Genomic DNA, 17,470 nt, shown 5'->3' on the forward strand with positions numbered 1-17,470 from the left:
AGACCTCTGGCCTCCAGAACTGTGAGACAGTAAATGTCTGTTCTTTTAAGCCACACAGTTTATGGTACTTTGTTTCAGCAGCCCTTGGAAACTAATACACTAACCCTTTGTAACTGTCAGGAGAAAGGCCTGGCGATCTAAAACGATCTACTTCTAAAAAATAAGCCATTGAAAACTCTGTGGAGCGCAGTTCTTCTCTGACACACATGGGGTCTCCATGAGTCAGAATTAACTTGACAGCAACTAGTTTTTATTGTAACTATAGTCAGAAAGGAAAGCCTGGTGGCATAATGGTTAAGCACTATGGCTGCTAACCAAAAGGTCGGCACTTTGAATCTACCAGGTGCTCCTTGGAAACTCTGTGCGGCCATTCTACTCTGTCCTGTAGGGTTGCTATAAGTTGGAATCGACTCGACAGCAACAGGTTTGGTCTGGTTTGGGTTTATAGATGGAAAAGCAGCCCTGGTGGCACAATGGTTAAGCACCTGGCTGCTCACTGATTGGCTATTCGAACCCACCAGGTGCTCCATGGGGGAAAAGACCAGGCAACCTGCTCCAGTAAAGATTTAAAACCTAGGAAACCATATGGGGCAGTTCTGCTCTGTCCTGTAGGGTCACTATGAGTTGAAATTGACTTGCTGACACACAACAACAATGTGGGATGGAAGTGGAAAGAAGCTGGTGGCAGGAGAGAAGTTGAGCCAGGTCACATTCCCCGTTTCCTGGAAAGCCCATTCCCTCTGAGGTCACAGTGGAGCATTGTGCAGGTGGTTTATCCTTCTCCTTGGCCCAGGCCCATTTTACCTCAGGAGGGCCCCCACACTTCCTCTAAACATCTTGCTACATCCATCTGTTTCTTCCCAAGGCTAAAACTGTCTTGCAATAACTGGTAAGCTTTTATCTGGTTGCAAGTCACACCTGGTATTTTTTTCTGACCTGGGCCCATTTAGAATTTCAAATAATTTTCCATGAACAGAGATACCAAGGACCTGAAAAATAGGGACATATGGCGCAGTGGTTAAAACGCTTGGCTGACCGAAAGGTCAGGGGCTCAAACCCACCAGCCACCCTCGTGAGAAAGATACGGCAGTCTGTTTCAGTAAAGATTTACAGCCTTGAAAACCCTATGGTTCTACAGTTCTACGCTGTCCCATAGGGACACTATGAGTCAGAAAATCAATGTGATGGGCAGTAGATTTGGTTTGTGGTTTTATTATTGCTTATGTAGGTCGTTCTTACTTTTTATCAGAAGGAACCCCACTAGTTCTTCAGGAATTCATTTGAAAAGCCATTTAAATGTTTATGTCTGCAGTCACTTCTTAATGAATCTATTTTGAGAGTCTGGATTTTTTTTTAACGTGAAACACAGCTCTAGCCAACTGTGACTAGAGATGTTGTTACTATGATGTAATAGACCAGTCATCCCAGGAAAGCCAGGGACACATTTTATCTCTGTATTTACAAAGCATTGATGGCCATTGCATTAAAAAAAACAGTATATATATATATATATTTGTTAATAAAAATATCTGTAAAATTATCTCTTGCAAGTAATAAGTGACATGGTAGTGAAAAAATATACATGCATGCATATATGTATGTATCTCTGTATATATTTATATCTATATCTACATATCAGTAGGACTCTATGTTTTCCTGTTGACAAAATATTATTTATTCTCGAGCAACACTCATCTGATTGGCACATTTTAGTTTTTTACTTTGTAAATTTTTCAGAAATTGTTCCTCCTTTTCCTCCTGGTCCTATTTGACTGTATCCCAAGGCTTGCTCCTTCTGTACCATATCCTAACGACCTTTCTGGTCTTTTTATTATTAAAAAAAAAAAAGAGAGAGAGTGTCAGAGACAAAGGAGGTGGCTGTATTTTACTGAGAACAGTAATGTTAAAATGTTAGGAAATATTGAATGGAATTGAAGAGATGTAAAAAAGAGAACCATATTTTGCAATATTGTTTTGGTTAAATTGTTTAGCAACCTCAAATTATTCTCCATTTTTCTGTAAAGGGAGTATTTAATCACAATAATTGAGACTTTCATTTCTAGGCATTTGAAAATGTTTTGTGAAAGTCTTTCATGCTGACCCATTATTTTTAACCTCAGGGAGCAGAGAAATGTAGAGAAAGAATGAGTAAAGCAAGGGGGCTCTTTAAAAGTCGAAAGACTTAAACTTATGAAAATATCAGCTTTTTCAAAAATAGCACATTTAATATAAACAGCCTTGGAAAATCCATAAACACAGAAGCTTTATATAACAAGACTGTACCTGGCTTTAAATATTGAAAGGGTAAAACTAATTAAAAAAAACCTTCAGGTTCAAGGTGGTCTTTAAATCACTTCACATGTGTTTTTCCTCCTTGAAATATAAATTAGCCATATTAATACATAAATGACACCCCTTTGTAATTACCACTGTGAAAGCCTCAAGGCTAATTATGCAGTTTCCGTACCATTCTATTGATCTTCTGAGATCTTTTCCACCTCTCTACTCAAACCTTAGCTCCACTCAACCACCCCCTACCACCAGTACTTTAGGGACCTCCACGGTTGTAATTAACATCTACAATAACTGGTGTTTTTCTTATCTGTCTTTCCCACTAGGAGTAAAATATTTGAAGGCAAAGACTATGTCTAATTTACTTTTGTGTTTGTCAGCATGAGCACAGTTTGTGGCAAATGGAGTTCAATAAATATATTGAGGAAATAAAGGAAGGAATGAAACACCTTTTCCAACTTGGTTTTCCTTTTAAAATTTCCCATGATTACCTTTGAAATAGTACCAGCTAAGTAGTACCAGGATTTCCGTGTTACTTTAAAAGTAGTTGCCATTGCGTTGGGGACTTGGTGTGTGTCAGGGTTTATGCTGTGGAAAAAGCCTTGTTGATATGTTTCTGAAAGATCACAGCTATTGACACCCTATGGAGTGCAGTTCAGCTCTGAAACACATGGGGCTGCCATGAGTTCGGATGGACTCAATGGCAACTGATTAACTGGCTAATTCGTCCTGTTAACTTCTGTGTTGGAAAGGAGACTGATATTATGTCATGCCTCTCTCAAGCGGTCTACAATCTCAGTGGGAAGAAGAGAAGCAAGGAAATGACATAAACAATTTAAGCGTTTTTCTCTAAATACTCAGACAATGGAGTCTAAGTGTATTCAAACTGTTGCGAAGAAAAGTAGATTGAGTGTTATTTTTAAATTTAGGCTGAATAGACAGCACAACTGGCTAATTCAGAATAAAATACATTTCGGGTATTGCAGTGCTCAAATTCCTTACTTTCTTTTGCTATCAAACAATCATCAAGCCTGGTTTCTACCAGACAGATAAAACTGAAGCATTTGTTTGAGTCATTCAGATAATTATCTTCAGCTTCTTGTCCTCTGATTAATAAGGTCTCAGGGGATGGATTCACGTTCTGTTACTAAATGATAATGAACAAACTGGTCAACTGGTGAGGAGGTGAGGGGGAACTCAACAGCAGACATTTCAGGAGAAAAAGAAGCAGCAGAAATATTTATGTGGAAATAATGGCTGCTAGGCTGGTCTTTCTGCTATTATCAGGAGCCTCACAACAGCAGTGATTCAGTAACCGCTGGCTCTCCAGGTATTCATCTGTGATGGCCAGAGAGGTATTCGAAGGAGAAGCCAGGGGAGCTAGGGCTTGAGGTACTTCCTTTAGTGCAGACCGTTGAAGACTGCCATGAAAATGCAGTTGTTATTTTGGGATGGTAGCACTTTAGTGCATATTGGTTATCTCTGGTGGACCAGCTAGCTGATGTGGTATGGTTAATGAGGGCATTTGGCATACCTAGGCATGTGAGGCAGCAGTCAAGAAATCAAGCGACGCATTGCAGTGGGGAAATCTGCTACAAAAGACCTCTTTGAAGTGTTAAAAAGCAAGATGTCACCTTGAAGACTAAGGTGCGCCTGACCCAATCCATGGTGTTTTCAATGACCTCATTTGCATGAAAAAGCTGGACAATGAATAAGGAAGACCGAAGAAGAATTGATGCCTCTGAATTATGGTGTTGGGGAAGAATATTGAATATACCACGGATTGCCGAAAGAACAAATCTGTCTTGGAGGAAGTACAGCCTGAATGCTCCTTAGAAGCAAGGAAGGTAAGACTTTGTCTCATATACTTTGGACATGCTATAAAGAGGGACCAGTCTCTGCAGAAGGATATCATGCTTGGTAAAGTACAGGATCAGCGAAAAAGAGGAAGACCCTCAACGAGATGAATTGACACGGTGGCTGCAACAACAGGCTCAAGTAGAACAACAATCGTGAGAATGGCGCAAGACCAGGCAGTGTTTTGTTCTGTGGTACATAGTGTTGTTATGAGTCTGAACCAACTCAGTGGCATTTGACAACAACAGCAGGCATCTGGGAATGAATGTTTTGAAGAAAAAGTTGTGAAATAAGTGTTGAAAAGTTTTTTTTTTTTAAATCTTGGGATCAAATTACCCACTACCTAAAATGGCAAATATAGATCTGTTATCAAATAAATAGGCCATATAACATTTCATTCATTTAGCCATTTTACATTTATATCCTAGGTAAATAAGATATATGGTGAATTCATTTAAAACCAGTAATTTTGCAAATTTTCCTTATTTTAACCTTGAGTCATTTTGCTACTTTTCCATATAAAACTTCAATTAATCATAAGACATTTGTACTGTACCATTTACTCTTTCAAGCATTTAAAAATACACAAACTGTAATTACATAATTATCGGTTGTTAAAATATGGATACATAGTTTTAAAAATGTTAGATTAGGTCATGGCCCCCAGACCTGTTGCCCAGGGAAGGAACCATGCCCGAAGCCAACTCTTCAGACATGGATTGGGCTGGACAATGGCTTGGAGAGGGATGCTGGTGAGGAGTCAGCTTCTTGGATCAGGTGGACACTTCAGACTATGTTGGCATCTCCTGCCTGGAGCGTAGATGAGAGGGTAGAGGAGGTTAGAAGCTGGCGAAATGGACACAAAAAAAGAGAAGGTGGAGGGAGAGAGTAGGCTGTCTCATTAGGGGGAAAGTAATTGGAAATATGTAGCAAGGTGTATATAAGTTTTTGTGTGAGAGACTGACTTGATTTGTAAACTTTCACTTAAAGCACAGTAAAAATTATTAAAAGAAAAAAGATTAGTTCCAAAAGGAAGATATGCACTAGAAATGTATTTGTTGTATGTCTTTAGCCCTGTCAAAGTAAAACATTTCTAATCATATTATACAAAGATTTTTTTTTTTTAATCTAAATAAGATACCAAACTATTGTTGTCAAGTGAATTCCGACTCAGAGCGACCCTATAGGACTGAGCAGAGCTGTCCCGTAGGGTTTCCAAGGCTGTAAATTTCTACTGGAGCAGACTACCACATCTTTCTCCTGCAGAGCGGCTGGTAGGTTCCAACTACCAACCTTTTGGTTAGCAGCCAAGTGCTTTGCCACTGCGCCACCAGGGCTCCTTCTCTAAATAAGATAAGGTGGAAGAAATAAAGCAACTGTTTCTTCATCAATTCTTCTCATAATAACTTCCAGGTTCTTTCAAAATCTGTCTATAGGTGACTGTCCTACTGAATATCATTTTAAAAAGATAGAGAAAGAAAAAACAGGAAAAAAAATTTTCACATGGAAATGACTTAGGTTGGAACTAGATTTGAATGAATAAATTAGAAAAAATAATAAGTTTGAAAAAATGGATTAGAATTAGGTTTGAATGAATCTGGTTAATTAGCTATGTGGATCACACAAAAATTGAACCAGTAAATCATCTAGACTCAAATTCTAAAGCAATTTTTTTTAAATCAGATCAGATCTTAAGAATTCAATTAATTAGGATATTCTTTATTTTGCATCTTTGCTATAGCTGTTATATTTTTTTATTTAAATATAATACATACGGAAAGACAAAGTAACATTATTTACAGACACCCCCTTTGTAATTACTTAGTTCCTAAAATTCAAAAAAATTTTATATACACAATGTATCTTCAGTGAAGCCATTTTAATATGACTTAAAGCTGAAAATTTGCTAGCATCTGGAATAGGTCTGGTTTTCTTTATTTTACGAAAGGAGTCAACTCTGATTTTTCCTATTCTCCAAAGGTTTTTTTTTTTTTAATTTTTTTATCTAAAAACTCTGTTTTGAAGAATTTCCAGCGCTATCTAGGCTTTTCCAGCTTTAGCGTGCATATGAAATGCCTGGGAATCTAGTTAACATGCAGACTCTGATTCGGTAGATCTAGGAGACTCTGCATTTCTAACAAGTTCCCAGGTGGTAACAAGTCTGCTGGTCCCAGGAACACACTTTAAGCATCGAGTACTTAAAGAAATGTTTTATTTTCAAGGCTTTAGGTTTGTTAGGGCTCCCTGAAAAACCTGCTTGCTGGGCACAGTTCTGACCTGACTGCGGAGATGGGCCACAAAAAGCTTTCTTTACGGGATAACGTACCGTGGTTCGCCTTCATAGGCGCCTTGGTGGTGGAGGGGTTAACAGCTGAGCTGCTAACCGAAAGGTTTGCGTTTCAAATCCACCAGTCACTCCTTGGAAATCCTATGGGGCAGTTCTACCATATCCTATAAGGTCACTCTGAGTTGGAAATGACTGGAAGGCAATGGGTTTGGTTTTATTTTTTTGGCGGGGGGGGGGGGGTGGGGGGAGGTGTTTAGTCTTCATTGGGTTTTGAAAGTATTTGCTATTGGCAGTCTTCTTATTGTTAATACATTCAACAATCCTTTAATGAAAGCAAACTCATTGTCTTAAGGAAAAAAAAAAATCTCATTAAAAATAATTAAAGTTCAAATTTAAAAATGAATCTCCTTGAAGTTATAAAACAAAAACTCCTTAAAATAATTTAAAAATCTACTTTAAGAAAAACAGTAAAGATGGCAGAATTTGTACATGTTGAATGAAATGAACATAATAGTTCCTTAAAATCCAAGAAGTAACTACAGAGAATCTTTTATCATCAGAAACAAATTTGTTTTAGCTTCTGAGTATCAAGCAGAAAAGAATATTGTCTTTCCTGTATCACAAGACTGATCTTAAGTTCTAATAAATTTTAAAATTTCATGAGATGTGGGAAGTAAGAAGTATAAGAAATTTTGCACTCAGCAGCATAAGAGCAATTTTTGTTTAAATAATATTCAAGAGCCTTACTATTAATCATGGAAACTCCATTTGAGCTTCAACTTCACCTTAAGCGTATGGGGAGAGAAGGCATACAGAGCTGCTATGCTGTGCACCAAGGCAATCTCCACTTGTTTGGAGTATTTATTTTGTATAATGAAATATTTTAAACAGCAAACATGTACTTTTTATGGATTTTTTTTTTTTTTTTGACTTTACAAATGGTTTAGACCAATGGTTCTCAAAGGGTGGTCCTGGAACCAGGAGCACCTGGGAACTTGTTAGAAAATGCAAATTCTCAGGCCTTATCCCATATTTGGAGCCCTGGTGGCTGAGTAGTTAAGAGCTCAGCTGCTAACCAAGAAGGTCAGCAGTTCGCATCTAACAGCCGCTCTTTGGAAACCCCATGAGTCAGTTCCCTTCTGTCCTATAGGGTGGCTATGAGTCAGAATGGACTCCACTGCATCGGTTTGGTTTTGCTTACCCCATATTTACCAAATTGGAAACTGGGTTTGTGGGTGGGGTGAGGCCCAGCAGTCTGTAGTTTAACAATCTCCCCGGGTGATTCAGATGCATGCTAAAGGCTGAGAATCACTGGTTCGTTTAGCCTAAATCAGTTGTTCTCAATTGGGGGCCTGGGAGGAGAATTGTGCCCCTCACCCCACTCCCAGGGACATTTGGCACAGTCTGGAGGCATTTTGGAGCCCTGGCGGTACAGTGGTTAAGATCTTGGCTGCTAACCAAAAAGTCAGGAGTTGGAATCCACCAGCTGCTCCTTGAAAACCTGTGGGACAGTTCTTACTCTGTCCTATAGGGTAACTATGAGTTGGACTCAACTCAGCCTCAATGGGTTCGGTTTTTTTTTTTTTTGGAGACATTTTTGGTTTCACAACTGGGGGTGCTTCTACCATCTAGTGGGTAGAGTCCAGTGAGGTCATTAACATCTCACAAGGCACCGGAGAGCCCCCCAACAACAAAGAATTCCAAACCCAAACCAAACCCACTGCTGTGGAGTGGATTCTGACTCAGTGATCTTATGGGGCAGAACTGAACTGCCCATAGAGTTTCCAGGGAGAGGCTGGTGGATTCCAACTGCTGACCTTTTGGTTAGCAGCCAACCTGCTAACCACTGAACCGCCAGGGCTCTGCAGCCACCCCAAAATGTCACAGTGCTGAGGTTGAGAACTTCGGGACTAAACCCTTTTGGAGGAATTTCCCCAAAGTACCTACATTTAGTCAACAGAAAGGCAGTGTGCGTTAGGCAATAAACAAAGGTTTAGAATTCAGATCCTGATTTTGCTGATTAATAGCTGTATAATTTGTAACTGCAAAGCCCTTCCTCTCTCAATTTCAGTTGTCTTATGTGTAAGATGGGAATAATCTCTGCCTGTTGCATGGATTACTAGGAGGATCAAATGAGGTGACGTGCGTGAACACGCTCTGTAAACCGTAATGCTAATTAAACTAAATCAAATGGATTTTTCTAGTAGAAGGAAGATACAGACCAGAGGTGGGTGTAGGATGCTAAAGAAAGCTTAGAGTATGTGGTTCAGCTCTCTGAAAATAACTAGATTACTTAATCTGATTTGTGTTGCAGATTTTTTTCCTTAGTGATCCTCATATCCTTTCTTTCATTTTAGCTTTTCTTACTTTCAGTCACTGTATGACACAGAATAGCTGGCTCCTGGCTTGTTTCTATACTGTGGCTTGTTTCTATACTGTGGCTTCTCAAAGGTAAGCAAGTATCAGAATCTCCAGCAGGGCTGGCTATACACAGATTACTGAGCTCCTCCCCAAGAGTTTCTGTGCACTAGGCCTGGGAAGGGGTCCTCGTGGCACAGTGGTTAAGCGTATGGCTGCTAACCAAAACGTCAGCAATCTGAATCCACCAGCCGCTCCTTGGAAGCCCTATGGGGCAGTTTCACTCTGTTCTATAGGGTCACTATGAGTCAGAACTGACTGGATAGTAACAGGTTTGGTTTTTTTTTTTTTTGGTTTAGGTCTGGGAGAGGCCTGAGTAGTTGCATTTTCTAACAAGTTCCCAGGTAATGCTGATGGCGTTGAGCGGAGGAAGACATTTTAAGAATTACTCTCTGCCCTATTATTAACTGGAGGACAGAAGATTTTAGTTAGAGTTGCTGATTTCTAATTGTCATTGGCAAGCTCTGGCTAGGCACATTTCAGTGGCTCATTGTCAAGCCTCTTTTGACGTAAGGAATAGCTTTTATTTTTCCAGCAAATGAAACCAAGTCCCTTATTAATTCCTTGCCTAAAAAGGCCCATTTTTTTTTTCCTTTGCTATTCTCAATGATGTTAACAATTTTAGCAATTTAATATTGATAATGGCCTTGGATTGTTCTCAGTTCATTGAGACCGCTACTTTCGTAATCATATTTGATGACAGAGATGCACACTTGGCTTAAACAAAGACAGGCTGTCCTAATGCATTTTTAGATAAAGAATAGTTTGGTCATCCCATATTTGTCTTTAATTCAATAATTACTGCACAATCAAGAACACAAAAATATGAGAGCTAAAAGATAGGTCTGACCTAAAACCTTTGTATTTGAAATGTTTTTCAAAGTGTGGCTCCTGGATAATTTGACTCAGAAAAACTTGGGGGCATTTGTTTAAAATGCAATTTCCTGGTCTCCACCCCAGAAGTGATGGGGCTTGACTAGTAGATGCTGTAGAGGGTCTCTGGGAAGGAGCCTGCATCTGTTTTCTCTCTGAGTCCAGGGTGGGAAGTACAGGACTGCCAAGACGTGTTTGGGGATTTGCTGGCAGAAACCTCAGTGCTCACCTTCTCAGTGGAGCTGAGGAAACAAGCAGGTCCTTGGTGCCCCTGACACTGTGCCAGCACGGTGCTGGAGCAGGAGCAGGAGCAGGTGTGTTGGTAGCTTATCCAATCAGAGGGGGCCTTATGGGGTCTTGTGACTCCACTGTGGTTCCCTGTTGGCACAGGCACGCATCTGACAATTTCTCAAACTCTCAGGAAACAGCTGAGAGAGGGCAGGTAGGGCTGAAGGGGCTTTGCCATGTAAACGAAGAGGACAAGGAACGCGTGAACTGGACGATGATGAGAAGGTGGATGTCTCAGCACATTCTGACATCGGCAGACACTGATGCCATGACCACGTAAATCCTCCGGTACTCAGGTGTCACTTAGGGTGGGAGAAGGTGCAGGGGGAAATCTGGAATTGAATCTAAACCTGAAAAGACTGAGTTTCTGTAGAATTTAGGAGTCCCTGGGTGGGACTCTAGCTATGTCAGCTAACTGGAAGGTCAGCAGTTTGAATCTACCAGGCACTCATTGGAAACCCTATGGTGCAGTTCTACTCTGTCCTGTGGGGACGCTATGAGTGGAATCAACTCGACAGCAACAGGTTTGATTTTTTGGGTAGTGCAAATGGTTGAGTGGTGGACTACTAACTGAAAGCTTGGCGGTTCAAACCCACCCAGAGGCACCTTGGAAGACAGGCCTGGCAATCTGCTCCTGAAAAGTCACAGCATTGAAAACCCTATGGGGCAGTTCTACTTTGCCAACATGGGGTCACCATGAGTTGGAATCAATTCGTCGGCAACTAACAACAACATGTAGAATTTACTACAATTACCTGAAATGTTTTTTTTTTTTTCTTCCCTGCCAGAGGGAATGGAGCCTTGAAATAGAGATAATTTGATGAAGAATAATAAAAAAAGTTACACTTTTTCTAATCTATGGTTTGAGATTCATATTGAGTACACGCAGGGCTAGCTCTGTGCCAGCCTTATGTCCTTCTTGCTGTTCCTTGGACATATAGGCACATCCCACCCCAGGACATTAGCACCAGTGGTTCCTTTTGCCTGATGCATCTCCCCTCAGAGCTGGGAAAAATCTGAGCGTGCTGGGGGCAAAGAAGAGTGAGGGTCAGTGGTGGGAGCTGAATTGCTGGGCAGTTAAGAAGCACCTGTGCCTCAGACAATGTGATGAGAAATCCAGCAGAGAGTGTGTGTGTGTGTTAGTTTGTCACACAGCATGAGGGCTTCCCAGGTGTCTCATAATAAATTTGTGGTTGTTCCGACTCATAGCGAACCTGTGTACAACGGAACAAATCACTGCTTGGTCCTGCGCCATCCTCACGATCGTTGTTATGGTGATAACACAACGTATAACCTTAGCTCTAACCCTAACCCTGATAACATAAATTTAGTAAGTTTGAATTTCCGCGGCATCAAAGTTGTCAGTGAGGCTGCAACAGAAACGTCCCTTCAGTGTATGCTGGGCATTGTATCCTGAGCTAGGTAAGCTATGAAGCTGTGTTGCTCTAATCAAAGTGAAATTACATCAGCGAAACCATGAATCTATGCAGCGTGTAGGTCTGTGCATCAGGGGAGGAGTGTGGCAAAGTAATGTTGTAAAGTATTAATCAGCGTGACTTCTCTCCCACTGCCTTTTAGTTCCGTGGCCTCTCCCTATTTAGACCTTGAGTCAAGAGGTGCCTGCCCCCGGGGAAGGAAGGGGGATCTGAATTCACTGATGTGGCAGGCAGAATGGTGGCTCCCTAAAGATGTCCACGTTCTAATCTCCGGACCCTGTGAATACGTCACCTGATGTGGGAAAATGGACTTAGCCGATGTAAATAAGGATCTTGAGATGGGGTGATGATCCTGGATTATTCAGGTCAAAAAAACCCATTGCTGTTGAAGCGATTCTGACTCATGGTGACCCTGTAGGACAAGTAGAACCACCACATAGGGTTTCCAGGGCTCAGCTGGTAGATTCCAACTGCCCACCCCTTGGTTAGCAGCTTAGCTTTTAACCACTGTGCTCCCAGGGCTCCTTATGTGTGTGTCCAGGAAGGCCTAACATAATCACAGAAGCCTTTCTAAGGGAAAGAGGGAGGTAGGAGAACGAGAGAAGACGTGATGATAGAAGCTGAGATCAGAGTGATGTAATTGCTGACTTTGATGATGGGGGAAAGGACCATGAGCCAAGAAATGCAGGCAGCTCCTAGAAGCTGGAAAAGGCAGGGAAATGGATTCTCTCCTAGAGCCCCCAGAAGGAGCACAGTCCTGTTGACACCTTGGTTTTAGCCCAGTGAAACCCATTTTGGACTTCTGACCTCCAGAGCTGTAAGATAATAAATTCGTATAGTTTTTAAAGCACTAATTTGTGGTAATTTGTTATACCAGCAATAGGAAACTAATACAGCTGAATTTAAATTTTAACCCAGAGCTCATCAAGTTAATATTTCCTGAAATCAAACAGAATTGGGTTTAAAATGGAGATTAAGTTCAGTAATAGAAAACTAACTTGAGGATTAATTTTAGAAACACTCTGAGAAATGCTGGGTGGGAGATTTAAAATAGAAATTATCAAGCAGAATAGCATTCTTTATTTCTTTGGATCTATATACGTACTATGCTAATAAATCAAATTGATCTGCTAGTATAATTTGCCTACCATATTCCCAGTAAACTTCATATTTTAAAATATATGTTACTAAATACCCGTAGAAGATCAAGGCATTCCAGCGCTGAGATTATTAAATTATTCTACAATCTAGAAATTAAAATAATTAATTTACTCAACATTTGTAATACATAAATGTAGACTTTTTCCTGACAACTTAAAAACATCGAGCATGGTGCACTAATGTTGTCGTTAGTTACCGTCTTCATGGCCAATATTTTCAAAATCATGAAACTATTAATTTTATTCTGTGATGATAAGTGTTGTCAGCAAGACAGTAAAGATTCTATATCTCATGTCCATTTCAAGAACCAGATTTTTACCCTAATGTGCCTCTTCCCACCTAATTCCTCTAGCTTTTATTGACAAAGTAATAGAAATTAACTATTGGAAAATGACTCATTCCGCCTCCCCAAGTCCAGCTAAATCAATTTACCAAGTTTATAGTAAAAGGTCATGTATGGATCGAGTGTCTGCAAGTGGCCACAGCTAGAATATAAATATTTCAAGGGCCGAGAAGCTGTGGTAAACAGTAAAAAACAGACAGCATTTTCCCTGAATCCCAAAAGGAGTGGCTGCGTGGAAGACGAGGTAAAGCCAAGAGAGTTTTACACTCCACCAGCGTGGTGCTACTTCAGCTCCTTTCCTCATGTCTGTCTGGCTGCATCTCTGTCTTCTCAAGACGTTCAGATGAGATTGTCTCTCATCCACCACTTTCTCATCCTTGGTAATCTCTACAACTGGATATAGCTGTTTTCATCTCTGTGCCCGCTGTTCCCCCAGACCGAGTTCTCTAAGGCAGCACTGGTCAAAATGATGATCTGAAAAATGGCTAGAGGAACTCACTCAAGCATGGAGGGGCCCAAGCCCACTGGGTCTTCTTCCCAGCCCCTGGCCGTATTTCAGACACTCCCCATTCTCTGACCAGTGAGACCCCTTTGCTTTGACTCTTCTCTGCCAATGTAACTTGCACGGATCTGCCAGAGTTATTTCCAGTAATTAGAATAGTAAGACACACTTGAAACTCTTTATATGCATTAACAAATTTAATCCCCAGAACAGACTTATGGGGCAGATATTATCTTCTCCATTTTACAGATGTTCCTCCTTTGAGGCTCAGGGAAATTTCGTGACTTGCTCAAGACCACAAGGTGGTAATGCTAGGATTTGAACTCAGGCAGTCAGGTTGCAGGATCTATGCTAAGTCTACATTATCGCATCCCTCTAAATCACATCACTACTCAGCTCAAAAAGTTTTGATTTTTTTTCTTTTAAATAGCATCCACTTGCCACTAACTTTGAGACTGAAGAGTAGACAGACATAGCTGAATGTCTGTTCTGCTGCGTTGGCAAGCCACTTACTGCTCTGTGCTTCAGTCTTGTTTCTGTAAAACGGGTTCATGATGTCTATCTCGTAGGGTCTTCCTGAGGAACAAATCAGACAACACATGCAAAGAATTTAGTATCATGCCTAAACCAAAAAACCCAAACGCAGTGCCGTCGAGTCGATTCCAACTCACAGTGACCCTATAGGACAGAGTAGAACTGCCCATAGAGTTTCCAAGGAGCGCCTGGTGGATTTGAACTGCCGACCCTTTAGTTAGCAGCCATAGCACTTAACCACTGCGCCACCACGGTTTCCATCATGCCTAAAGTGGGGAAGAATTCAACAAATCGTGGCTGTTTTAATGCTTGAAAAGTGTGTTTACTTCAAACTTGACGTTCCTTCCCTCCCCTGCCCCAAGCAGTGCATTTCTTGAAGGAATCCCTGTTTTGCCAGTATGCTCAGTCAGGACTTAGTCTGAATTACGGGCAATCCTCAAATTTTGGACAGAGCCTGTTTAAGCTAGTTGCCTAATTGACATTTATTTGTCTGATTGCTGGGTAGGCTTAGTCGATGGTTAGCCAAAATTGTGTTCCCATGGTTAGTTAGATACCTTTAGATTCAGGTATTGTTTTCCTAAAATGTGTAGGGACGTATTAATGTTCAGACTTAAAACTAAGGGATCGATTAAAAGGAAAAACAACCCTGAGGGTTAATCATAAAGAGACCGACTGAATAGATAATTTAGGTACCTGTTTACTCATTAAAATCTATATTATGAGAGTAGATTCATTTTCCACTGCCTTAATAATCTCTGGAAACCCTGGTGGCATAGTGGTTAAGTTCTATGGCTGCTAACTAAAGGGTCGGCAGTTCGAATCCGCCAGGCGCTCCTTAGAAACTCTGTGGGGCAGTTCTACTCTGTCCTATAGGGTCACTATGAGTCGGAATCGATTCGATGGTACTGGGTTTGGTTTTTGGTTTTAATAACCTCTTACCAGCTATCTTTCCAACTGCCCCTCTTACTGCTTTCCCACACAACCTATGCTCAAGCCATGTTTGGCTACTTAAAATTCCCCAAACATGCCAAGAAGTTTTATGTCAGACTGTGCCCATGGTGTTCCTTCTAGCTGGAATGAGATTATTCCTCTCTTAAAAATCCCCCTCATCTGAAATATCCCATCACCTGCCTTGGCCCCTGCTCCTGTATTACTCTTTAAAAAGTCTATTTACAGCTAGCGCTTACCACAGTGTGGTGTGCATAACCTTGGCTGAATTCAATACAAATTAAATTCAACAATATTTTCTAGGTACCTGCTTGGTTGTGCTGGTTCTGAGGAGTAAAAAAGGAATACAGCACCTTTTTTCAAAAATTTTTGAAATAAATAAATAAAAGACTAGTTGCCATCGAGTCAATTCCAGCTCCCAGTGGCCCTATCGGACAAAGTAGAACTGCCCCATAGGGTTTCCAAGGAGTGACTGGTGGATTTGAACTGCTGACCTTTGAAATAAATATTAAGCAAATAAATGCTTTGTATTGTTACAGGCACTATAGCATAGGTACTTCCACTGTGAAGTCAAAGAAAAGAGAGTAATTAACTTGCAGAGGTCAGGAAAGGCTTCCTAGAAGAAGGACATGGGTGGAGCACTGAAGAATGAGTAGGAGTTTTCAAGGCAGGTGAGGAGGAGAAGAGCAATCTAGTAAGAGGGAATGGCATATGCAAAGGCACAGAGGCATAAAGTGACTTTTGTAAAAGATGGTGTATGTATGTAAGTGAATAGTGGGCGTCCCTGGGTGGTGTAAATTGTTAAGTACTCGACTGCTAACCAAAAGGTTGGTAGTTCAAATACACCCAGAGGCACCTCGGAAGAAAGCCCTGGCAATCAACTGAAAGATCACAGCCACTGAAAACCCTGTGGAGCACAGGTCTACTCTGACATGCATGGGGTCACTGTGAGTTGGAACTGACTTCATGGCAACTGGTTTAAGTGATCAGTGGATGATGACTCCAGAGAAAGAAGTGGGGGCCACGAACCACCATTTGAACTTTACCTTGTAAGAAATTGGAAGCCACGGAGGGAGAACTATGACCTGATTATGCTCGAGGAAGGTAATTCTGCTGATGGTGTGTAGTACCCATGCTGTGGAGTAGAGTACAGACAACTTCAGCATCCTGGAGGGCCGGGGAGCTGGGGCAATCGTGGTGTGCATGGGCTGGAGTTCAGAAAGAGAATCAACAGTTTTAGGGCTCTTTTGTAAGTGAGAGGGCAGAATCAAGAATAGTTCTCAGGTTTCTGAGTGGGTTAATACCACTAATTAGGTGAGAGAATATAGGAGAAAGATCAGGTTTTAGGGGACGATGAATCAATTTAGTTTCAGACACTTTAAGCTTGGTATAGCTGTGCATATTCAGGTAGAGACGTACAGTGGATAACCTGTTGAAGGCTCTAACACTGTGGGCCCTGGTTGGAGATACTTTTGGAATCACCTGCTGGTTATAAATTAATGTGTATAAAATACTTAAAACCTGGTATACAGCAAATGCTATTACTAGGATTATAATTAAAATTATCATTATCCTTATCAGCTAGTAGGTGATTGCGAAATCCATGGGAATGCATAAAAGTACCCATGGCAGACATAAGGATGAGCGGGGAAGAAGAGAAGAGTGCTGAGGACAGACTCCTGGCAACTGTGGTAGCTGGCCAGTGAGATGAAGTCAGAGCAGCCTGAGATTCAGAAGGATTAGTCAGAGGGGAAGGAGATGATGCAAGAGATCCAGGAGTCAGGGAAGCTAAACAAAAAAAGACAAAAAAAACTCAAGAAGGGAGTGGTTTGTGCCTCTAAGTGCCACAGAGAGTTCCAGTGCCTGTTTTCCTTACACTGAGCTTTTCACCACAGAGGCTCTGTCTTTTTCTTTTCTTTTTGTCCTTAGCCTAGAACTTTCTGCAGAAATCTAATGGTAGATTTATAGCTTTGTCTCCCCTGCAAATTATCTGTTGAGAACTTCAGTCATTAGGGGGAGAAGTGGAGGAAGAGAGGAAGGCCAAATGCAGTGATGTGTTGCAGCCAGCTTTTACCAGCTCATGAGAATTGATTATTAAATTGCCAGGGATTTTCAGAGCTGATTTTAAAGACAGCCACTCTTTTAATTTTTAAATTAAATTTCAAAAACAAATAAATTGTATTAAAAACAAGGTAATACGTGCTTAAAACTCATCATTTCCTAAGTATTTTACTTTTATCTGTGTTCTTAAGCCTACTTATGTCTCTTGTACCTGTCTGGTAGAGATTCTATCTGATAATGTGCTTCTGGGCGTCTCTTCCCAACTCTGGGATCAGTGATGTCAGGTTGCTAGCTTGAAATTGGCCATGGTGGAAAAACTACACCAGGCAAACTAGCAAATTCGGCAAATGAAGTCTTTCTCCTTCGGAGAGCTAGTTGTTAAACATTTACCAGTAGACCACTGGCCAGAGGGCAACTACTGAGGCAGGGCAAACAGTCGTTGCTCTGTGGTCCTGCCTGAGAAAATACTT

The sequence above is a fragment of the Loxodonta africana genome, chromosome 23, assembly GCF_030014295.1.
Source record: "Loxodonta africana isolate mLoxAfr1 chromosome 23, mLoxAfr1.hap2, whole genome shotgun sequence".
Taxonomy (NCBI): domain Eukaryota; kingdom Metazoa; phylum Chordata; class Mammalia; order Proboscidea; family Elephantidae; genus Loxodonta; species Loxodonta africana.